The sequence below is a fragment of the Mobula hypostoma genome, chromosome 1, assembly GCF_963921235.1.
Source record: "Mobula hypostoma chromosome 1, sMobHyp1.1, whole genome shotgun sequence".
Classification (NCBI taxonomy): domain Eukaryota; kingdom Metazoa; phylum Chordata; class Chondrichthyes; order Myliobatiformes; family Myliobatidae; genus Mobula; species Mobula hypostoma.
This window is the reverse complement of record NC_086097.1, coordinates 163,039,645-163,063,402: the sequence shown is the minus strand read 5'-3', so window position 1 is coordinate 163,063,402 and position 23,758 is coordinate 163,039,645. Positions and strand designations below refer to the sequence as shown.

Here is a 23,758-nt window from a genome sequence, read left to right as displayed (position 1 = left end):
ATTAGATTATGAGGACACTCAGCTTGTTTATTGTCATTTAGAAATGCATGCATTAAAAAATGATACAATGTTCCTCCAGAATGATGATCACAAAAAAAAACAGGACAAACAAAGACTAAAACTGACAAAACCATTTAATTATAGCATATAGTTACAACAGTGCAAAGCAATACTATAATTTGATAAAGAGCAGATCATGGGCACAATAAAAAAAAGTCTCAAAGTCCCGATTGACTCATCATCTAACGCAGGCAGCAGAAGGGAGAAACACTCCCTGCCACGAACCTCCAGGCGCCGACAACTTGCTGATGCATTGGAAGCACCTGACCGCAGCCGACTCTGAGTCTGTCCAAAAACTTCGAGCCTCTGACCAGCCCCTCTGATACAGCCTCTCCGAGCACCATCCTCTGCCGAGGGCTTTGACCCCGCCCCGGCCACCGAGCAACAAGCAAAGCCGAGGACTCGGGGCCTTCTCCGGAGACTCTGGACCACAGGGTAGCAGCAGCAGCAGCGAAGCAGGCATTTCAGAAGTTTCTCCAGGTGTTCCTCCGTGCTCTCGCATCCATCTCCATCAAATCAGAATTGTGTATGGCACCCTACTTGACAAATAACAGACATCACCACCGGAGTGGCCGCTGCGAGCTGCGTCGCGCCATCTTCTCCATTTAGATGGAGATGTAACATAAAGATTTTTACTCCTCATGTAAGTGAAGGATATAAGTAATGAAGTCAATTCAATTCTAATTGTGCCTACACGTAACATTCATCCACAAGAGCCTTTAGATGAATTGCTGATGGAATGGTAGACACAGTCCTGCTATTCACTAGATTTAAGGATATCTTGATCAGCCATCTCACCGTGGCTGCTGTGCTTTCTAATTTAGCACAATATGCAGTATGCATGGCCTTTGATGGCTGGACGTTTCATTAATTATTGTTCTGGTAATGCAGTGGGAGAGTTGGTATAATTCTTGATTCAGTAGTTCCTGAAGAACCTATGATTCTGAAGTACCCATGAATGTTCTGTTTGCATCCTGGCACGGTCAGTCTTTGAGAGCAAAGTAGGACCTTGTTGCATTATCAGGGTTATTATTGTCCAATCCTGACAATGTCACTTGAGATTTGCATTGCAAGAAGCAGTTCCTTTATTTCTGTGCGACCTCAGTATCTGGGTTTGAATGTGGACCTGCAGACTGTGGATAAGATAATTAACATGACTAAAAGGTAGAATGAGGTTGTAGTTAAATAACCAGAATAGGTAGATTCTCTGTATTCCTGGGATTCAATTGGAGCTGTAGAACATGTTGCTATGAAGCTATCTATAAGTGTTTTACTTATATTACCCCCTCACCGGGCTCGTATGCAAACGTGGTTCAATAGCTATTTCTGATAACAGCTCCGTGACTCGGGTGAGAAGGCCACCTTTCACAAACAATATGCGTCTAGGGTTGGTATGATATGGGGTTCAACCAAGCAAGAAAGTTGGGGTGTTCTGATTGACAGAACGTCAATTGAGTGAATGCTGTGTACATACTGCCCATATACAATTATTGATCAGCAAGAAATAACAGATTGTACACTGCATAAAATTATAAAGGAAGTATATTTACTAATTTCAGCTTTATCAGTTATTAAGAAAAAGAAAAGAAAAACGGGCCCATTACAGTTAAATCAGTCTAAATGTGCACATGTACACATGAGCTCAGTTCTTCCAAAAGCTAGGTATAACTGTTACTCACGGCACTGAATTCTCATCACCAATCACTGAATTCAAATGAATTGACATCCTTCATATACATGAGGAGTAAAAATCTTTATGTTATGTCTCCATTTAAATGCAATTTATAGTAATTTATAATATGTACAATAGGATAGTCAATATAACATAGAAGTACAATTGCATCAGCGTAAATTAATCAGTCTGATGGCCTGCTGGAAGAAGCTGTCCCGGAGCCTGTTGGTCCTGGCTTTTATGCTGTGGTACCTTTTCTGGATGGTAGCAGCTGGAACAATTTGTGGTTGGGGTGACTCGGGTCCCCAATGATCCTTTGGGCCCTTTTTATACACCTGTTTTTGTAAATGTCTTGACTCGTGGGAAGTTCATATCTACAGATGTGCTGGGCTGTCCGCACCATTCTCTGCAGAGTTCTGCGATTGATGGATGTACAATTCCCATACCAGGCAGTAATGTAGCCAGTCAGGATGCTCTCAATTGCGCCCCTCTAGAAAGTTCTTAGGATTTGGGGCCCATACCAAACTTCTTCAACCGTCTGAGGTGAAAGAGGCACTGTTGTGCCTTTTTCACCACATAGCCAGTGTGTACAGACCATGTGAGATCCTTGGTGATGTTTATGCCAAGGAACTTAAAGCTGTTCACCCTCTCAACCCCAGATCCATTAATGTCAATAAGGGCTAGCTTGTCTCCATTCCTCCTGTAGTCCACAACCAGCTCCTTTGTTCTTGTGACACTGGTTGAGCTTCCCGTCTTGGACCCTTCACCTTGTGAAGCTTTCTTTGTAATCATGTCTTCCTATTGAATCAAAGCCTAGGGCATCTCTCCTGATCTTCCCTTTTCTGCATCTCTTGCCAAAAAACCACAAACCCCACCAGTGCCTGTCACAAATCTCTCTCCACCCATCTCTCTCGGGAACCTTCTCCCAATTCCCCCATCTTCTCTCTAGAACCTTCTCTGCATTCCTAAGTGGAAGGCCATGGAAGAAAGAAAAGGGGGAGGTCCTCTCCATGGCCTTCTGTCTTTTCCTATCAGATTCCCCCTCTCCAGATCTGCATCTCTTTCACCAATCAACTTCCCAGCTCTTTACTTCACCCTCCCCCCCACCGTTTCACCCTATCACCTTGTTCTCCCCCCCCCCACAACTTTTGTACTCTGATTCCTCATCCTGTTTTCCAAACCCGACGAAGGGTCTCAGTCTGAAACGTAGACTATTCTCTTTTCCGTAGATGCTGCCTGGCCTGCTGAGTTCCTCCACTGTTTTGTGTATGTTTTTTGGATTTACAGCATCTGCATATTTTATCTTATTCGTGATTGAATCCTCTAAATCCCTTGGTTTCTCTTATGCCACTAGTCTTTTCACCCCTTTTTCCTCTCCCCAGCCTCTTGATCTGTGCACCACCCACTCATTTGTCCCTCCAGTTTCCCTCTTCACCTCCTTCCCTTTATTCCATGGTCCACTATCCTCTCTTCTAGATTCCACCTTCTTCAGCTCTTATTTACTTCCAACTATTCCCACTTTTTATATCACTCCCATTCTCTCCTTTCCCCATGTGCTTTCATTCCTCCTCACCTGGATCCACTAACTATTTGCCAAATCTCACTCCACCCCTTCTCCCAGTCTTTTATATCAGCCATCTTCCCCACTTTACAGTCTGAATATCAAGACCCAAAGTGTCATCTGTTTATTTCCTTTCATAGATGTGCCCACTGAGTTGCTCCAGCGTTTTGTGTGTTCCTCCAAATCACTATTATGTCTTCCGTATTTTACAACCTTAGTTTTAGTCAAAGAAACTAAATAACTCCCAGTGAGATAGTTAAAAGAATATGTACTAAAAGTGTTGTATCTGAAATGGATCCAACACTTCCCATGCAAATGAATTGGATAGGTAATGATTAACTCCAGGATATGCAGAGAGTCAGCATTATGTTGCTTAATTTTTAACCATTTGTTAACATTTCCAACACTCTTCATCTGTTCTGCACATAAAACTGTTACTGTGGTCCATTATAAGCTGTTGCATACATAATTAGGTAGATGTAATAATACACAATCTATTCATATTCTGCTTGCTGCAGTCACTCAGCTGCATAATCGACAGACCAAGAATTTATGCATCAGTATTTTCCTCAATGAACTAGTCAAAAGACACAATAGGGAGAATGATGGCTGCTTATTCTCTACAAATTATTTCCGTTCATTTCTCATGTAATATTTCCATCAAGCAGCAAGGCTCAACAAGTCACACTGTGAGTTGCAGCAATATTGAAGTGTAGATGCCATTTGAAAGAAAAATTGATGTGATTTGTGGCCAAGGCTAAAAATACGGTTTCTGCTATCTCTAAGTCAGCAGATGGTCGACATCAGTATCCCAAGGGAAGGAACACGGCGGACATCTCAGAGCACTAAGAACCTGTACTTATTCCAAAATGAGTGCTTCAGCAATCTAATTCACCCACCCACTGATCTGTGTTGACCCATCGCCTACTAAGGCTTTGGTTTCAAAAACTTGCATCTTTCCATTGTGTGTGTGTATATATATATCTTCAGTTGCCTAAGACTTCTGCACAATACTGTATTTGTCAACATGGAGTGGAGAGCGATTTTGCAAATCTGGTGGGAGCAAAGGATGTTGTGAATGGATGGAGCACCACGGGAGGGGTGTGAGACGGGTGGTAGAGAAGTGCCGGGGTGGGGCACCACGGGAGGGGTGTGAGACGGGTGGTAGAGAAGTGCCAGGGGTGGGGCACCACGGGAGGGGTGTGAGACGGGTGGTAGAGAAGTGCCAGGGGTGGAGCACCACGGGAGGGGTGTGAGATGGGTGGTAGAGAAGTGCCAGGGGTGGAGCACCACGGGAGGGGTGTGAGACGGGTGGTAGAGAAGTGCCAGGGGTGGAGCACCATGGGAGGGGTGTGAGACGGGTGGTAGAGAAGTGCCAGGGGTGGAGCACCACGGGAGGGGTGTGAGACGGGTGGTAGAGAAGTGCCAGGGGTGGAGCACCACGGGAGGGGTGTGAGACGGGTGGTAGAGAAGTGCCAGGGGTGGAGCACCACGTGAGGGGTGTGAGACGGGTGGTAGAGAAGTGCCAAGGGTGGAGCACCACGGGAGGGGTGTGAGACGGGTGGTAGAGAAGGAGTGCTGGGGTGGAGGGAGTGGAACACAGGGGCAGTCACACCCATCCCTGAGACACTGGGCAAGGACGTTTGATTCTAAACAATTAGTTTACTGATCATTACAGAATCTCTTCCTGGTGCTTCCCGTTCCCACTGCTCTTCCTTCCCCTATTCCCAACCATGATTCCCTTCTCTCCGTCCCCTTCCCACTCTCAGTCCACAATAGATACCCATATCAGAATCGAGTTTATCATCACTTGCATAGATCATGAAATTTAATTTTTTTAATGCAGTGACAGTACAGTACAATACATAAAATTACTACATTACTGTGCAAAAACCTTAGGGACCCTACCGATATACATGTTGGAAAATTGGTCCATCAGTGGATTATAGGAGGACTTAAAAGTCACATTAATTGAAAAGGAAAAAAGTTTTATAAAATTACCAGAAAAATATTAAATCTGAGGATAAAGAACATTCTACAATTCAGCAAATGTTACTGATAAAGAAATAGAAAATAGAATAATTAGAATAAACTAGATGGAAACAATAAAAGCTGAAAGAAATTATTTGGTTAGTGAAAAGACCATTTAGGACATATGCTAGATCCTTACAGACAGAAATGGGAGAATTTATAATGAAGATTAAGGAAATGGCAGAGTAAATAAACTTTCTCAGCTATACACACAGAAGAAGGTGCAAAAAACTTCCTAGAAAACTGAACCAAGGTTCTAATGCAATTGTGGAAGTAAAAGAAATTAGTATCAGTTAAAAAATGCTCTTGGAAAAGTGAATGCACTTGTAACATGAGTATTAGCACTTCTATCCCAGCATTCTAATTTGGTTGCATAGAGATTGTACATGTTTTCCAAAGTTCTATAGATTCTGAAATGCGTTCTGCAGGTCAGAAGGTAGCAAATACAGCCCTAGTATTTAAAACTGGTGGGAGAAATCCAAAGAAAGAAAGGGTAAATGGGGAACTAACTCCTCTAATGTGCAAAATTCAGCAAACAATGCTTAAGGATATAATAGCAAGGCAGTTTAAAAATAATGCAGGCAACCCCTATGTTACAATTATTCAGAATAATGGAAATTTGCCCCTCCAGCATTCACAACTTTTTTAGAAAATGGAAACGTGGAATTAAATGCACTCGCATGTAATTTTATGTGGAAAAAAACACGTTTTTTTCAACTTGCGTTTCTTGATGCCTCCACTGATAACATGGCACTGTGTTATGGAAAACTGTGATACAGGACCACTTGCTAGCAACACAACTGAATGAAAAAGAATTTCTCCAAATAATGCTTGGTTACTCTGTTGGAGTTCTTTTGAGATATATTTAGTGGAGCAGGTGAGGGGTGAACTAATGGGTGTGGTGTACTTGGATTTTAAAGTGCCACAGTGGAGATTGGTGAATAAGGTTAGGGCACTCAGAATTGGAAGTAAACTTAGAAATGTAACATTTGCTTCTTTCAGATAAATTATTAATATAGATTGTAACCAGGACTCAAGGCACTGGGCTATAGAAGGAGCTGGAGCAGGTGAGGACTTTATTCATTGGAGTATAAGAGAATATCTTATCTAATCATGTTATCTAAGAGAGGTATATAAAATCACGAGGACATTGATAAAGTGGAAGCACAAAGTCTTTTTCAAAGGATAGAGGAATTAAGAACTAGAGAACATAGGTTTAAGTGAGAGGGAGGAGATTTAATAGGAATAAGAGCCTATTAAACCTCTCCCCTCTCACTTTATTCTAGAGGGGGATCCACTTATGGAAGGAGCCTCCAGAGGAAGTGGTTGAGGCAGATACATCAATGGCATTTTAAAGCCATTTGGAAGGTACGTAGATAGGGAAGATTTATAGGGATATGTGTCAAAAGCAGGCCAAATGGATGAGCTTAGATGGGAATCTTAGTAACCATGACCAGATGAGCCTTGTTTCGTGCAGTATAAATTTATGACCTTAGGAAGCAATGCTGTGTTGACAGTGAGGCCAAAGGATGGCCTTGGCCAACTTCACCTAAAATTTGCACTTCTTCAGTTTGTGAACTTTTTTAAAACACATTTATTGTGTTTTGTTTCCTTTTGCTTATCAAATTAATATTCAATGATTTTGGGGTTCAGTTTCCTGTTAAGGAGACTCCTGCTCTTTACCAGCTGATCTGGAAATAATATACACTTGGTGAGACATTACATCACTTTCTGCCATTGCAATCATCTCCACCCATTTGTCAGCTCACTTTAGATGTGGTGTGATTAGCATATGTTAGAATGGTATAGCCAGAAGCAGCAGGCTTACCCTGTGCAAAACTGACATTTTCATTTCAAATCTCTCTACATCCCTTTCTCCTTGGGAGGTCGGTCTGAGTCCATGAACTCAGTTGCAAACAGCTCAGTGGAATAATTCAACTTTTCATTTGAAATTGTAATGATTATCAGTGGCTGTTCAAAGGCTTTTTTCCTCCAGCTGGATTCCAGTTCAAATCCTTGAGATGAATTCTCAAAGAAGCTATCTACCCTCCACCTGGTTTTAACCCTTTATGTATTTGATAGGAACTGCATGCAAAGAGCTATAAACTGCCGCAAACAATGTACAAGCCTTACTGGGTAGTATTTAATTGAGCTCCATCCTAAAGAACCAGTGATTAATTTTAAAACAGTCCCACTTTGCCTAATAAAATTAGTTGGGGGATAGTTGAGATAAGATGTGAAAAAAGGGTGTTTGAAAATATGACCCACACACCTCAATATCTTTATATTGGATACGCTGCAGAAAATGTAGAGGAGGAAGTCGAATATATCCTGAACATTAGTTGGTGTTAGGTCAGTCATTATAACATATAATAGAGCAGTAAATCACAGGAACATTCCCTTTGGCCCACAGAATCTGCAGTGAACAGGATGCTGAATTGAATTTATCCTCATTTGCCTGTATCTCACTGAATCTCACTTATTCTCAGTGGCACAGACAATAATCCAGAGATTACCGCCCTCAAGGTCCTGCTTTTCGGCTTTCAACCTAAACACGCCCCCCCCCCCCATATCACCAACAAACAACCTCTCATGGTGTTTGCAGTCTCAAAAGCACCCTAGCTCTTTTTAAACCTCATGCCGCATCACCAACAAACGATCTCTCGCAATGACTGGAACCCACCAAGAAGTCAACTGGCACTGATTTACACTAACCCTCCATGAATCCCATTTTATTCTCCCCTCATCTCCTCTGTTCACTCCAGATTCTATCTCACACCTACACTAGAGATAATTTAAAGTAGGCAACTAACCTAAAGATCAACATTTCTTTAAGTTGGAAGATAGAACGTAGAAGTGTCCAACACAGTATTGGCTCTTTGGCCTACCATGTTGTGCTGACCTATATAAGCCTGCTGTACTAACAATCTGACCCTTCCATCCAACATAGCCCGTAACCTCAAATTTTCTTATATTCCTGTGCCTGTTTCAGAGTTCTGCAGTGAGGCAATGAGTGAATACCTCTTCCAGCCATGAAACTGTTCCCTTGAAGAGAGGCAGGCAGTTTTCAAGCAGTCCTGGGCAGCATTAGCCGCTCACAATACTGAGTACCTGATGATGCATTCAGCCAATAAGCAATAGAATGTTTTGCAATCCCCATGACTGCTTTAGGTGGCTGTTGAGTTTAACTTTCAATGCCCTTGTTTTATTTACATTTTTAACATAGTAATATATTCCAAGGCACTTCACAGGACTATTAATCAGCACATTTTAACAGTAAAACCTCGAGGTATCACTGTGGCACATCCAGTAGATCTGCTGCCTCACAGCTCCAGTGACCTGGGTTCAACCTCGACCTTCAGCGCTTTGTCTGTGGACTTTGTAGGTTCCCTCTGTGAGCGTGCAAGGTTTGCCTGGTTTTTCAAGTTCCCTCCCCCATCGCAAAGACACGTGTGTTGATAGGTTAAATAGCACCAATCTGTAGGTGAGTGGTGGAATCTAAGAGGTGGTTGTGCAGAGTTGAGATGAATGGAGAGGAATAAAAGGAGATTAGGGCCATAGAGCTACACACAAGGAAACAGGCCTTTCATTCCATCTGGGGCATATTGACTAGATGCTAATGTAAGCTAGTCCATTTACTTGACAGTCAGTGCAGACTTGATGGCTGGCTGAAGGCCATGCTTTATGTTCAAGATTGTTTAATGTCATTTCCAGTACTTAAGTGCAGAGGAGAATTAATTAGTTGTTAACTCCGGATCTGATGCAACACAAAAACATCCACAATGAGACAAAGAACACAATAATTTTTAAAAATTGCAATAGGTATAAATACACAAGATTTTGTAAGTATATAAAGTAGTGATGGTGGAGTATGTGGAGGGGTGGGTTAGTGAGTGGAGGCATTGTCAGTCTTACTACTTGGAGAAAGTAACTGTGGTATGACAGTGTTTCTGAAGAGGTATTAAGGCAGATGCTGTTAAAAGGAGAGAAGGAGAGAGAGAGGAGTTTTCCAGAGTTTCATTTGCACGATTTGTTTTTGTTTCGTGGTTGTCTGTGGAAAAGACGAATCTCAGGCTTGTATACTGCATACATACTTTGAATCTTTTGGAGCTTAAGAGCCATGCAGTACAAAGCAGTTTTGTCAGTGATGGCATAATTGCAACAGGGATCAGAATCTAAATCGAGTTTAATATCACCAACGTATGTTGTGAAATTTATTATTTTGCAACAGCAATACATTGCAATACATAATAAAAACTATAAATTACGATAATAATAGGCATCCGTTAGTCTCATGAGACCATGGATTTGCGCCTTGGAAGGTTTCCAGGGCACAGGCCTGGGCAGGGTTGTATGGAAGACCGGCAGTTGCCCATGCTGCGAGTCTCCCCTCTCCACAGCACTGATGTTGTCCAAGGGAAGGGCATTAGGACCCATACAGCTTGGCACCAGTGTCGTCGCAGAGCAGTGAGTGGTTAAGTGCCTTGCTCAAGGACACAACACGCTGCCTCAGCCAAGACTCGAACTAGCGACCTTCAGATCGCTAGACGAATGCCTTAACCACTTGGCCACGCGTCAACATTAAATTACTATAAGTATATATAAAAAAATAAATCAAATACGTAAAAAGAGGGGGAAAATACTGAGAAAGTGTTCATCAGTTCAGTGTCCAGTCAGAAATCTGATGTGGCGGGGAAGAAGCTGGCCCTGAAATATTGTGTGTGTTCAGGCTCCTGTACCACCACCTTGATGGTAGCAATGAGAAGAGGGTGGGTGATGGATGCCCTTAATAATGGATGTTGCCTTTTGAGGGTGTCCTCGATGCTGAGGTGACTAGTGCCCATGATGGAGCTGGCTGAGTTTATAACTTCCTGCAGCTCTTTCAGATCCCATGCAGTGGCCCCCTCCATACCAGACAGTGATACAATCAGTCAGACTGTTTTCCGTAGCCCCAAGGATCCAGAATATAAGCAACATGGAAAACATGGATGATTATAGGAAGGATTTACTGTGAAGATAGATTGTGACATTTTAAAATGGAGCATTGTTGGACTGTGATCCGTTGCAGGTTTGAGTCAGTGATGGTAAATATCCAAGACTTCATGGGGATTGGGATACCGGCGGCAAGTCTTTGGATTGCCTCTGCTTTACGTTGGTTGGAATAAAGTGCATCCACTTTGTACAAGTTGGAATATCCATTACATTATAGCCAGCCAGAATGGCAACTTTTGGATATATCAGTTGTCAGTTGAGCCCAGTCTCCTCACTGCTGAGAATTGAGTTTATCATAATTTATGTTTAACTATTCTGCATTTTACCTCAGGAGAAACTGGGGAAAGCTGATGCTTACTAATTAATGAGTCAATTGATTGCTTTACCATGAATCACATCCTGCCTCCTTGCAGTTCATCTGTTGACTTACTGCTGGAATCAAACTGTTTCTGTGATAGCCAAAGCAGGTCTCTAAGCCTGGGTTACAAAGGAACCCGAGTTGAGTTAAGTTTACTGTCATCTGAAAAAGTGTGTTGAGGTACAGATACAGTGAAAAATCTGCTTGTGACAGCATCACAGGCATGTCAACACAGGCAGCACACAAAATATAAATTATACGTAAATTATATAAAATAGTGAAGAGAGAAAAGAATAGTGGCTATACCACCTTCAAGCCCAGCCCAACCTGTAGTCTGACTTGTTTCATTTACGAAATGGCGTGAGGTGGAAAACTGGTAGATGGCACAACGAAAAAGAAAGAAGAAAGCAAGCTATTCAACTCCGAATTAAAAAGGAGTCCATTTGATGGATGCCTGAATACTGAACTGCGTGTGCTGTTTTGTAAATCTCTAATTTGGAATTAGAAGGAGTCAGGATTGATTTTTTTTATCTGGGCTGTGCTGATTGAAGTGAAAAGAATAATTTGCCCTGACTCATTGTTGAAGAAGGATTTAGAATGAGCTGCATCAGCTGCCGTTTTCATGGTGTGATTATGCTGCTTCAGCGATGGAACAGGAGGGAAAACTTGGTGCAAGCAGGACTTATTCCCAGTACAGCCAAATATATGTGTGATGAGCACAGAGGTACCTTAACAGGTGGTGGCAAACAGAGAGTAAATGGGTTAAAAATAACCACTCAAACGCTGTGTCTGGTGCCTAGCAAGAAATTCCAAATGTAGACAGAAATGTTTAAGTTTACCTTAGATTTTTTTGATGCCTTGAGTGATAACCCGTTCTCCTCCTCCTCGTTCAGCCCATCTTCTTCATCTAGATTTACTTCACTTCTTTGGCTTCTAATAACTTCACCATGTCCCCTCAGTTTCTGGCACGAATATAGAAACAATTCAGCACAGGGACAGGCGCTTTGCTCCACAGTGTCTGTGCCAACAGTGGTACCAATTTAAACTTCCCCTCTGCCATCCGATTTCTGAATGGTCCAAAAACACTACCTCACTTTTCCTCTTTTGCACTATCTATTTGCCTGCCTGCTTATTTACTTAGTTACTGAGATAGTAATTTTTATGTCTTGCACTGGACCACTGCCGTAAAATAAAACAAACTTCACAACATAGGTAGGTGATGATAAACTTTGTTTATTTAGCGATACAGTGTTGAGCAGGCCCTTTTGGGCCTTTGAGCCACACTGCCCCAGCGACCCCACAACCCCAATTAACCCTAACCTAATTACGAGACAATTTACAATGACCGATCAACCTACTCGATATGACTTTGGACTGTGGGAGGAAACCAGGACACACAGGGAAAACCCACACGTTCCATGGGGAGAACATACAGAACGGTGCTGAGATTGAACTACTGAGCACTCACAGCTGTAATAGCAATGCACTATCCGCTGTGCTGCCAATTTTTAATTCTCTTAACATAATGCAACCTAGTTAATGTATTTTCTACTATTTCATTTTAGAGTTTACATATGCTTGTTTTTTAGATAGGTTCTGCTCTGTCAAGGAGCTTTCAGTAGTTGGTAATACAAGTAGAAAAGCCTACCTGCCTATAAAATCATCACCCGTGATTACCCGTGACATTGTTCACGGGTGGGGATCCTTGTTGAAGCAGAACGCAAACCAACTTGGTTAGAATGCAGGGGCTGGCGTAACTGAGTTCTTAGGGAGTCGTGCAGTGATGCAGGTAAGATTATAGGTGGAGTTTAGGGGCAAGTGAGAGACTTTGCAGAGGGATGTTAATGGCTGGCAGAGAGCAGATGTTCAGAATGAAGGACTCAACAGAGAGTCTGTTGCATGAAAGGGACATGGCAAAGGCTGGAGGAGATTGGGCAAAATGAAGGAGAAATGTTAAAGGCTGAGACAGCATACAACAAGGTGGGTTTGATGAGTGTTGAGGAGAAGGTTGTTAAGGAAACAGCTAGATAAAATGGGGAAAGGCATAAGGATCCAAGATGATGACTGGTAGGGCAGGAAGACAGAGATGACAGATTGGGGAATTAGGTGTAAAACAGGGTGGAGACGTTGCTGAGAAATTCTACAGGTCTTATAGATCCAAGCTGTTGGTTGGAGGGCCAGAGAGGAGAGAATGGGAATTAGATGTAATAGGTAGTGCCAGTTGTTACTTAAATGTAAAGGGGCAACTTGTGCTGTAAAAATGACAGGCAAACAATTGTTTTGATTTTAGAAGTATGGCTTCAAGTATCATTGGCACCTGATCATCCTTGACAAATGATCTTAGTGTGATCACTCGTATTTTCTTACAACAGAGAAGGAGTAAACCATCATTCACCTTCCTCCACTTCCTTCCATGTAAGTTATTACCTCTTATCTATCTAGTAGCATCTTATTGATCCTCCCTCCTATATGAACGACAGCTCTTAGTGACAAGTTAATCTTCAATTGACAAGTCTTTAGGAGGTGGGATGGATCCAGAGCTTCTGAGGAAACCCATGTGGTCACAGATAGAATGTGCAAACTCCACACAGCATTGAAGCAAGGATTAAACCTGGGTTACTGGAGTTGTGAGGCAGCGAGATTTACAGTTGCACTTCTGTGCCAAACTGGAGAGATGAGTTAAAAACATACCACAACAGCTTGGGGGTTTAAATTCCATTTTGGATTTAAGTTTTTCAATCAGTAATTTGACCAAAAAAATGATTGTTGGCCTACTTAAAACCCAATAATAATATAAGGAATGAAATTTGACATCTCTAACCAGGCTGGTCTGTAAATGATTTCAGTATCAAAACATTGTAGTTGCTTCTTTATCATGGTAGTCATAGGTGAGGAGGCTTCCCAGGAACATGCTGCTGATGTCATGAGACTTATTTCTTTGCTTGGACTCTGGGCTGCATTTGACCAATATGGACAATCTGGTACATCCTTTCCATGACCTACTGAATAAGCAGCGGAGCACTCTTTCGAACAGACTTATTCAGCTCCGCTGTCACAAGGGTTGCTACAGAAAATCTTGCCTTTCAAATGCAATAAGTACCGGCTGGTGGCGCAGTGACATCAGCGCCGGACTCGAGCGAAAGTTCCTGAGTTCGAATTCAGTCAGGCCACTCCCGGGCATGCTTTCCATCCGTGCCGGGAGCTCGCAACTCGGCCTTGTAAAAAAAATCTGCGCTGTGAGAAGGATGTGGGGGACCACTCACAGAATCTTTCCTCCAAGACAGCCACTTGAAAAGTGGTCGCTGAGGCTCTGGCAGAGAATGGCACACAAAAAAATGCAATAAGCATATGCAACAGTTCATCTCTGTGCGGCAGGAGAACACACATCATAGTACAATAGTAAACAACAGGAATTCTGCAGATGCTGGAAATTCAAGCAACATACATCAAAGTTGCTGGTGAACGCAGCAGGCCAAGCAGCATCTATAGGAAGAGGCGCAGTCGACGTTTCAGGCCGAGACCCTTCGTCAGGACGGACGAAGGGTCTCGGCCTGAAACGTCGACTGCGCCTCTTCCTATAGATGCTGCTTGGCCTGCTGCGTTCACCAGCAACTTTGATCATAGTACAATAGTCTATTATTATTATTATTGCACATTATTATAAATTACTGCACATTGGTCAATTATTATTGTGTATATTGTTATTCTGTTTCATTAATAGATAAAACTGCACGCTACTAAGTGTGCTTTTTGAATGTTGCTGTTGTAACGATAGAATTTCCCACTCAGGATCAATAAAATATTTATTATTACTATTAACTATTCTTCACGCAATTCATTTCCAAAAGCCAGCCTAGGAGTATTTGACTGTGTCTTGGGGTTAAAACCGATACAACCTTTTGTTAATGAGAGTGGATTTAGAAGTGCTAGGGAATGTACCCCTGGTTTATCCAGGCAGAAGGAGCGAATTCTTAACTCGGATTAGTTTCCCACAGTGTGTGAACTTTTCTGCATTGTAACCCAGTGACCTGGTGCATCTGTATTCCATATTATTGGGATCTCTTCAAAATCTGCCATGGGGTCGATATGCCCCCCAGGTAACAACCAGACTGACATCCGCTCTCAGAGGGAGTTTTTTGAAGCTCATGTTTAAATATGCAGTTTGCTTACAAAGAAAACTATGTCCACCAAAGACCCAGAAATCTTCCTTTTGATTACTTTAGTGAAAATATTGATCTGAATAAGAAGTAAGATTTCTCAACTTACATTAACACGAACATTTCTACAGGGAAAGTGGTTAGGAAGGAAATTTTGAGACCCCTCTATCTACCTTCTGCAGCCCACCTTCTTTTTCACAAGGCCTGCACACATTTTGACCAATCCCACGACCTCCCCGACATTCCCAGTTTGCTGATCCATCCTGGATCTGTGTCTGGTAGTGCCTCACTGCTAATGTTCCCATCTCCTTTTCTCCAGTCCTGTCATGGTCATGCTGCTCCCTATCACACACCCTACCATCCCTGCTGCCCTTTGCAATAGCTGCTTCTCCGACAAATCCCTGTCTACTCTGTCATTGTTCACTGCTACTTCTTTGGCTGCCAAGCCCCTCAACTTTGGAATGACCTTGCTAAATCTCTTTCCTTCTTGTACAAAGTTCAAAGTAAATTTATTTATCATTGTACATATATGTAGTACATACGACTGTGAGATTTACTTGTAAAACTCTAGTTAGGCTGCATTTGGAGTATTGCATTCAGTTCTAGGAAGGATGTTGAAACTTTGGAAAGGGCAGAGAAGAGATTTACCAGGATGCTGCCTGGATTAGAGGGTGTGTGCTGTAATGAGAGGTTGGACAAACCTGGGTTGTTTTTCTGGAACAGTGGAGGCTGAAGGGAGATCTGATAGAAGTTTATGAGATCATGAGAGACATGGATAGAGCAGACAGACAGTATATTTCTCCCAGGGTTGAAATGTCTAATACCAGACGGGATGCATTTAAGGCGAGATGAGGTAATTTCACTGCCTGGGGTGGTGGTAGAGGCAGATATGTTAGAGACATTTTGTTGGACACGTGAATGTGAGGAAAGTGGAAGGGTATGGACATTGTGTAGGCAGAGGAGATTAGTTTAGTTGGCCATTTGATTTCTAACTGGTTCACCACAACTTTGTGGGCCAAGGGACCTGTTCCTGTGCTGTAATGTTCTAAGACAAAAAAACAGAGAAATGAAGCAGTATCAAAGTTAAAGTTGAGCAGAACAAGTACACAGATCCCGCACACACACAAACATGGGTTTAAATGTAGCCTCTTTTTTCAGTTTGTGATCCTGTCATGAAACCTATGAGTGAAGACTTCAACTGATAATTTTAAACTGTCGTGTCAGATCCGAGTGTGTTGGGACTAGAATTTGTGAGGACATGTATTAATGTAATTTAACGTGGGTTTGGACAAACGTTGCAGGGCTACATTGAATGAGCAGGGCGGTGGGATGGAATAGATTGCTCTGTATAAGGAGCAGGCATGGTGGGGGTAGACTGACCAGCCACCTCCTGTGTTGCAGTAATGCTTTGATTGGATGAATGGAAGTAGTGTACTCTGGGGAAGCTTTCTGTGTACCTCGGTTTACTTGTATTTAAATTTGTAGGTAGCCACCACAATCGTAACTGTTGTGTGTGAACTGTGCATAATATAGAGAGTTCTATTGTCCTTGAATGCTTCACATCCCATTTCCCTGCTGGCCTCACTGGCCTTCAGCAGAGAACCAATAGATTGTAACAGCTGCCTTTTTGTTTGCTTCAAATGCGTGTGAAAGTTGTTTTATTCTGGTGCAGTGAGCAGCCTACATTGTCAGAGTGTGTTACTCCCCAGTATCTCTCCCTCTATTGAGCCTGCTGTGATTCGGGTTGACACACTAACCACAGATGTAAGCAACTCCCGTTTACTCCAAGGACAGTTCCAGATCTTGTTTCCTAGGATCTAATAGAACAAAAGTAGGAGAATATAGTTGAGCTGCAGACCTACCAAGAATTTGAATAAACCCACTTTTTAATCTGACTTTTGTTCATCGTGTGTACACTTCACAGAAGTCTCAGAGAAAAGTCCCAGTTATATTTCCCATCAAATTTGAAGTTGATTTTAATAGTATCTCATATTCTGCCCTGGTTTCATAGATCATAGTGTTGAAACAGGCCCCTCGGCCCATCATTTATTTACTTTTTCTGCTAGATTATGTATTGCATTGAACTGCTGCTGCTAAGTTAACAAATTTAACGACACATGCCAGTGATAATAAACCTGATTCTGATTCTGATCAAGTCTGAGTTGACCATCATTGTACAAATCCCATATGGTTCTCCCCAATTTCACCCCAGCTCTCCAAGTAGCTGCCCTTTGCTGGTTGTAACTTCTGTACCATTTCCCCATAACTCTAATTTCCCAATCTTTCAAATATTTATCTATTTCCCCCTTAGTTATATCTGATAATCATACACCACTATCCTCTGGAGCAGAGAATTCCAGAGATTCAGCACACTCTGAGAGATTACATTTTCACATACCTTAGTTTTAAATGATAGACCTTTTATTTTGTGGTTATGTCCCCTTGTTTGTGACTCTTCCACAAGTGAAAACATTTCAACATTTAACTTGCCGACCCCCTCAGGCTCTTATATACTTGAATAAGGTCACCCCTCATTCTATGAAACTCCAAGGAAAACAGACCCTTGCCCCATTTTCTGGCACAATATGCAAGTATTCTAAATTTGGTCCTTCAGTTCTCTCTGGAATGACATGGTCAATTTATTTTAATGATATTATACATCAGGATTGGGATTATACCTTAGCACCCAGGCATTTGGTAGGATACCATGTTTTACTCCTCAAACTCTTGTCCCAGTTTTAGCTCTGTGGAGAGTAATGATGAACAGGACTCAGAATGGAGCATTGTCGTCAGGCTGAACCTCACACACTTTCTGGTGGCCCGTCTTCTGAAGTTGTTTATGGGTTACATACAAAGTACTGGATGAACTCCACAGGTCAGGTAGCATCTGTGGAGGGGAATAGACAGCCGATGTTTCCGGTTAAGACTTTTTCTTGAGACCCTTTATTCAGTCCAGTTGAGGGTCTCAAACCAAAATGTTGACAGTTTGTTCCCCTCCATAGAGACGAGCTGATCTGCTCAATTCCTCCTATAATTTGTGTGTTGCTTCAAATTCCAGTAGCTGCAGTCTTTTGTGTCTCCAGTATTTATGAGTTTGTTGCCCATATCAACCTTTTGTTCTCTCATTAGTAATGCTCAGGGATGAACTTTAGCCCCTAGTTAAGTGCCACCACTGTTTCAGGCCTCTCAATAATGGCAGAGCTTCTACCTTTGTAATCTAATCAAAACCCATATGGTTCTTACCTTTCTCTGATTCTGGGCTCTTGAATTTAATTTGCTAATTATCAGGAACTGTGCCTTCACAATTTGAATGAGATTCATTACCACTGACCTATGTCATGAAAGTTGTTGTTTTTGTGGCAGCAGTGCAATGCAATGCATAAAATATACTATAAATTTCTATAATATGGTTGTGAATCACTTTTTGTGAACAATTCTCTGGTGAAATTCATGGCTATTTGCACTATATTGATATTGGTATTGATTTATTATTGCCTCATGTATCAAGGTAAATTGAAAAAGCTTGTCTTGCATTCTGTTCATACTGATTAAATGATTGCACTTTAAGGTAAAATCAGGTAAACCTATAACAACGTAAAATGAAATGTAAAAGCTTCCGAAAAAATACAATGCATGTACAGTAAATAAAATGAAAGATCACAACAGGGTTGATTGGAAGGTCAAGATCCATGTTATCACACAAGAAGTCTGTTCAATAGTCTGAGGGAGTGATTACAGTAGGATTAGAGGTGTATAGTAAATGGAATTGATCACTCCAGGCTAAAAATGTTTAAGGTATAAACCACTAAAGAAATTACAAGCATGAAATAAAAATGCAGGTAAGGTTGAGTGAAAGAGGAATGAAGGAAGGAGTTTCTTAAGCAAACACCTCTGAGTATGATGAGATGCTGAGTGGTAGCTGCTCTTTGCTACTAGCTTCTCAGTTTTCCAAAGTAATCACTGCTGCAGGTTAGAGGTCATTGCCATTTGTCAACAGAGTTCCTGTTTGGGCATCTCCAAGAATGTCAAGAATGTCCTGATGGATTGGATTTCAAATGACATTTTGGATGAGATAAACTCCCTCAGTAATGGCACTTAAAGCCTTTTGTAGGCCGCTTCTTGTGGGACAGTGATTACCTGACTGAGTCTGTTAGTGTAAGGAAGCCTTTCAGCAGGAATTTTTATTTTATATCTACTCAGCGGGGTGAAAATGCCAGGTCCATTTTGTTCAAATTTAAACAGAGATACAGAACTAATGCTCTTTTCGCCTGCTTAATTTCGAGAGTTAAGTGCGCAGATTTGACTGTTGTCTGTGCGTTCCCTGAAATGGTGAAGAGATAATTTAAACCAGTGCAGCTGTAAGAAATTTAAGAAAAAATAATGCACAAAGTGAAAAAGTTATTTGCACCATATATGAGATTTTGATCCTTTTTGCTTTCCCATCACTGAATGGGTATATCCTCTTGGTACTTAATTGTGTGTGCATGTTACTTGTTTATTCACTTGGTTTATTTCAGCAGTATAGTTTTACACTTAAAGTGAAGACATGAAGCTGTGGTGGTCTATTTTTTTCATTGAAGTTGAGTCATGGGAAAAGTCAAGCAGCTAAAATAAGGTGGGGTGGGGGGTCCTTTTCAGGGGAATGTGAATAACAATTCACATCCAGGGATCTGGGATTTCTCTGAAGTAGCTTAAAGGAGGAAGGAATTACACTCATGATTAAAGAATTTTACTCTTCCTATACTCTGGTATAATGTTCAGAGTCTCTGCGTGCCACCCCACTTTGCTCCACTTTATCCCCAGCAGGAAGAGCTGTTAGACCCTTTGGCAGCCTATGTTTAATTACTTCCTGTTTTCATCTTGGTGGAGGAGTCAGAACATAGAAAATTTCAACGCTCTTGGGCCCTGGTGACACAGTAAAGATCAAGCGTGAGATAACTACTACTTGTGCTGGGCCTAGAAAATCACTCCTGGTATTTCCCTTCATTATTTTAGTTGGGATCTTTTTATCCCTTTTACTTTAAAAATATTTTTTCCAACCATATTTTATTTAGAAAATGTTGCATGCTATCTGAGATATTATACTTTTGTTTATTCTTTCAAACTGCAAGCAACAAAATTAAATTGAAAGGTAATGATGGCAAAGGCTTTCCTAGACTTGGCCAATTCTGATTGAAATGGGGAGAGTAACAGCTCAAGATTCAAGATTGTTTAATATCATTTCCTGTAAACAAGTGTAAGCAGAAAATAATAATTGTTATTCCGGATATGATGCAGACCCAAGAAAACACAAGATAAAGGAAATAATAATAATAATTTTAAAACACAATAAATATAAATACATAATATAGCTTGTCTACAGAACCTAATTCAACTTATGTCCATAAAGTGACCCCAGGCTGTGTATAAAATGATTAATGGAAGTGATGGAGTTAGTAACTGTTTTTGAGTCTGGTAGTCCTCGCATGGATACTGCAATATGTTGCCTCCTTTCTAATAGGAGTTGGACAGCAACTGCTAGAAATCTAAAACAAAGTAAACAAAAACACAAGGAATTGTTCAGTTTACACTACGAGGGCTCTCCAGCTTATGAGTGATCTGAATTATGGCAATACAACTTTACACAAATTCTCCTTTAATTTTTACTGAAGCCTAACAAAAAAGAAAAAAAAGGTTCATGGTATACGTTAACAACTGGATGCAGTGTATTTTCCGTTAGTTGAATTATGGGCATTCATACAGTACAAATAGAAGGTATGCAATCAAATGAATGAATTATAGCAACTGTATGCAGAGTAATACAGAGGAAATTATATGTTTCTGACATACAGAAAAGTTCTTATATGGGCACGCAGTTCACAGGAATGGTATCCTTTCATAACTCAGCATCTGTCAGTATTCACATGTTCACATGTTGTACAGTACATTAGATTCTTGTCCATCGTTTTGCGACAGTGCTCTCTAACAAAGTGCGATTTTCACATTGTAGATTTTACTTCCCTCTCCTCCCCTCCCTCTCCCCCCACCTTTTAAATCTACTCCTCATCTTTTTTGTCCAGTTCTGCTGAAGGGTCTTGGCCTGAAACATCGACTGTACTCTTTTCTGTAGATGCTGCCTGGCCTGTAAGTTCCTCTAGTATTTTGTGTGTGTTGCTTGGATTTCCAGCATCTGCAGATTTCTCTTGTTTGTGATTTTAGATTTTACTTATAGTGTGAAGTTGGAAATAATCTGTGGCTCACTGAGCACCACTGCTCCTTCAACCCTCAAACCAAGAATGTTTTACACAGAAACCTAAAAGGATGCTCTTCCACCCGAGCAAAGTACTGATGGAGCAGGTTGTTGGAGCTGATTGTTGGCTCCTAAGGTCATAAAAGAAGTGGCTGCAGACATGATGGACAGAAACACTGATCATAGCTTTCCAGTTTCCTACAGTTGGGAAATTTTCCTAGCAAAGTGGAAAACGATAAGCATAAACACAAGATTCTTCAGATGTTGAAAATCCCAAATAATACACACAAAATGCTAGGAACTCGGCAGGTCAGGCAGCATCTGGCGAGAAATAAACAGTTGCTGCTTTGGGCTGAGGCACCTCATAAGAAGTTATTGATGAAAAACCTCAGCCTGAAGCATTGACTGTTCAGTCCTACCCACAGGTAGTCATTATGCTGTTATCAGAAGGAAAGAGGGAGACAGGCAGCCCAGTTAACCTAATATCTTCCTTGGGAAATTATTGCGATCCCATTATTAAGAATCTAGAAATAGGGCATTTTGAAAATTGTGATACAATCAAGCAGAGCAATTGTGGTCTTAAGCTGGAAATCATGTTTGAAGATTTGTTAGAGCAGGGTGGTTAAAAGAATGCTAGTGGATAGAGTGTATTTAGAATCCCAGAAGGTGTGGATTGAGATGGATCAGGTTATAGTTTATAGTGCTTTGGGAACCATGTTAGGGAAAGAAGACTTATTAACAGGAGACAGAGTTATGTAACTTTCAGGGTGGAAAGCTGTAATTAATGAGGTGCTACAGGGAATGGTGTGGCTATTGACAGACTTTATTAATAACTCACTTGAAGGAACTCAGTATAGCATAGCCAAATTTCCAAATGATACAAAGAAAGGTGGGGAGTGGGTGATGAGGAGAGCACAAAGAGTCTGCAAAGGTACTTAAATAGATTAAGTTCATGGGAAAACAGAAAAAGAATAATATGGGTAAATGAGAGTTTATTCACTTGGAAAGGAAGAATGGAAATATACAATATTGTAGAGAGGCTGCAAAATGCTGCAGGATCTATGAATCCTCATATACATTAAACATAGAGTCAGCACTCCAGTAGACCAGGAGAGCTAATGGAGTGACACCTTTATGGAATATAAAAAAGCAGAAAGCCTTGCTGCAAATGTCCTGTGTGTTAGTGAGACTGTACAGCTGAATTCTGAGAGAAGCTTTGGTCTCTATTTAAGCACTGGTGTGCCCACATCAGAGGTAGTTGAGAGAGTAATTATCAGGTTGATTCATGGATGAAGGAACTGTCTTATGAGGAAAGATTGAAGAGATCGGGCCTAGACATATTCGTCTTTTGATGAATGATAGTTGTTCTTGATCTGTAAGAGCTTGATAGGGGAGACGTTGAGATGGTGATTCTCCTCATAAATGATTCTAGAACTAAAGGCATAGTTTCCGGATAATGGATTACCTATTTAGGAATGAGATGATGTGTTTTTTATTTTATAGAGGGCTTTAAATTCTTTGAAATCTTTACTACAGAGGGATGTGGTGAGTGAATAATTGAAATTATTCAAGATTAGATTAGATTAGATTCAGCTTTATTGTCATTGTGCCGAGTACAGATACAAAGCCAATGAAATGCATTTAGCATCTGGCAAAGAATAGTGTTATTTACAAAATAACTGTGAATAAAAGAAGTGCTACAGCACACAAATATAAAAGTACTGAGACAGTACAATACGGATGCAATACTGCAGTGTCACAGCCTCAGGGAAGAAGCTCTTCCTGTGTCTGCTGGTGCGGGAGCAGAGGCTCCTGTAGCGCCTACCGGATGGGAGGAGAGTAAAAAGTCCATGGTTAGGGTGAGATGCATCCCTGATAATGCTTTTCGCTCTGCCCAGGCAGAGTTCATGGTAGATGTTCTCAATGGTGGGCAATTGGGTGCCGATAATCCGCTGGGCAGTTTTCACCACACGCTGGAGTGCTTTGTGGTGGGATACAGGACAATTGCCATACCACACTGATACCACGCTGCTATGGATGGAATTTTGGTCTGTAGGGGGAGTCAACTGTCATGGGTAACAGGTAGGATAGCAGAGCAAGGCCAAGGTCAAGTCAGCCAGGATTTTATTAAGTGGTAGAAGTAGGGTTGACAAATTGTTTCTGTGGTAGATGTTAAACTGAGGCTCAATCTGGGGCTCTTGAGTGGGTGTAAAATCTCCTATAGCATTGATTCAGAATGTGATAGGTGTTACATCCAGGATTCTGGCCAACTTTTATCCCTTAATGCTATCACTAAAACTGAATATATATGGCAATTTTCAGGTTGATCTTTGTGGGAGCAAGTTGATTACCATTACAGTACTTATTGGTAAAGAGCTTTAGGATTCTTCCAGTGGTTGTGCTAGGTGCTTTGCCAATATGTCTGTTTTTACTTCTGGCACTAGATTCAACAGTTGCAGGTAATCTGAAATAAAAACTGAAAATTTGTCACAAATGTTGTCAGTCATTTTTGCTCATTTATTTATATTTTTGAAATGCTGTAATTAATTGTGAACATTCCAGGTAGTGTCATTAAGTGATAATCAGAATTGCATCTTCTGGACATTTGTTGCAAGTGATGTATTATTTTAAATGGAGCTAATTGCAAAAGCTCACACCAACAGCCGGATATTTGTAAGCAAAGGTATTTGTAAGCATG

The 23,758-nt window shown here is 41.2% G+C and overlaps 1 protein-coding gene across 1 annotated transcript in view; it reads left to right on the top strand.

Annotated features, from left to right (window-relative positions):
• Window positions 1-23,758, top strand: part of lama1 (laminin, alpha 1) — a 349,617-nt gene that overhangs the window by 78,345 nt on the left and 247,514 nt on the right. The window lies entirely within an intron of this gene.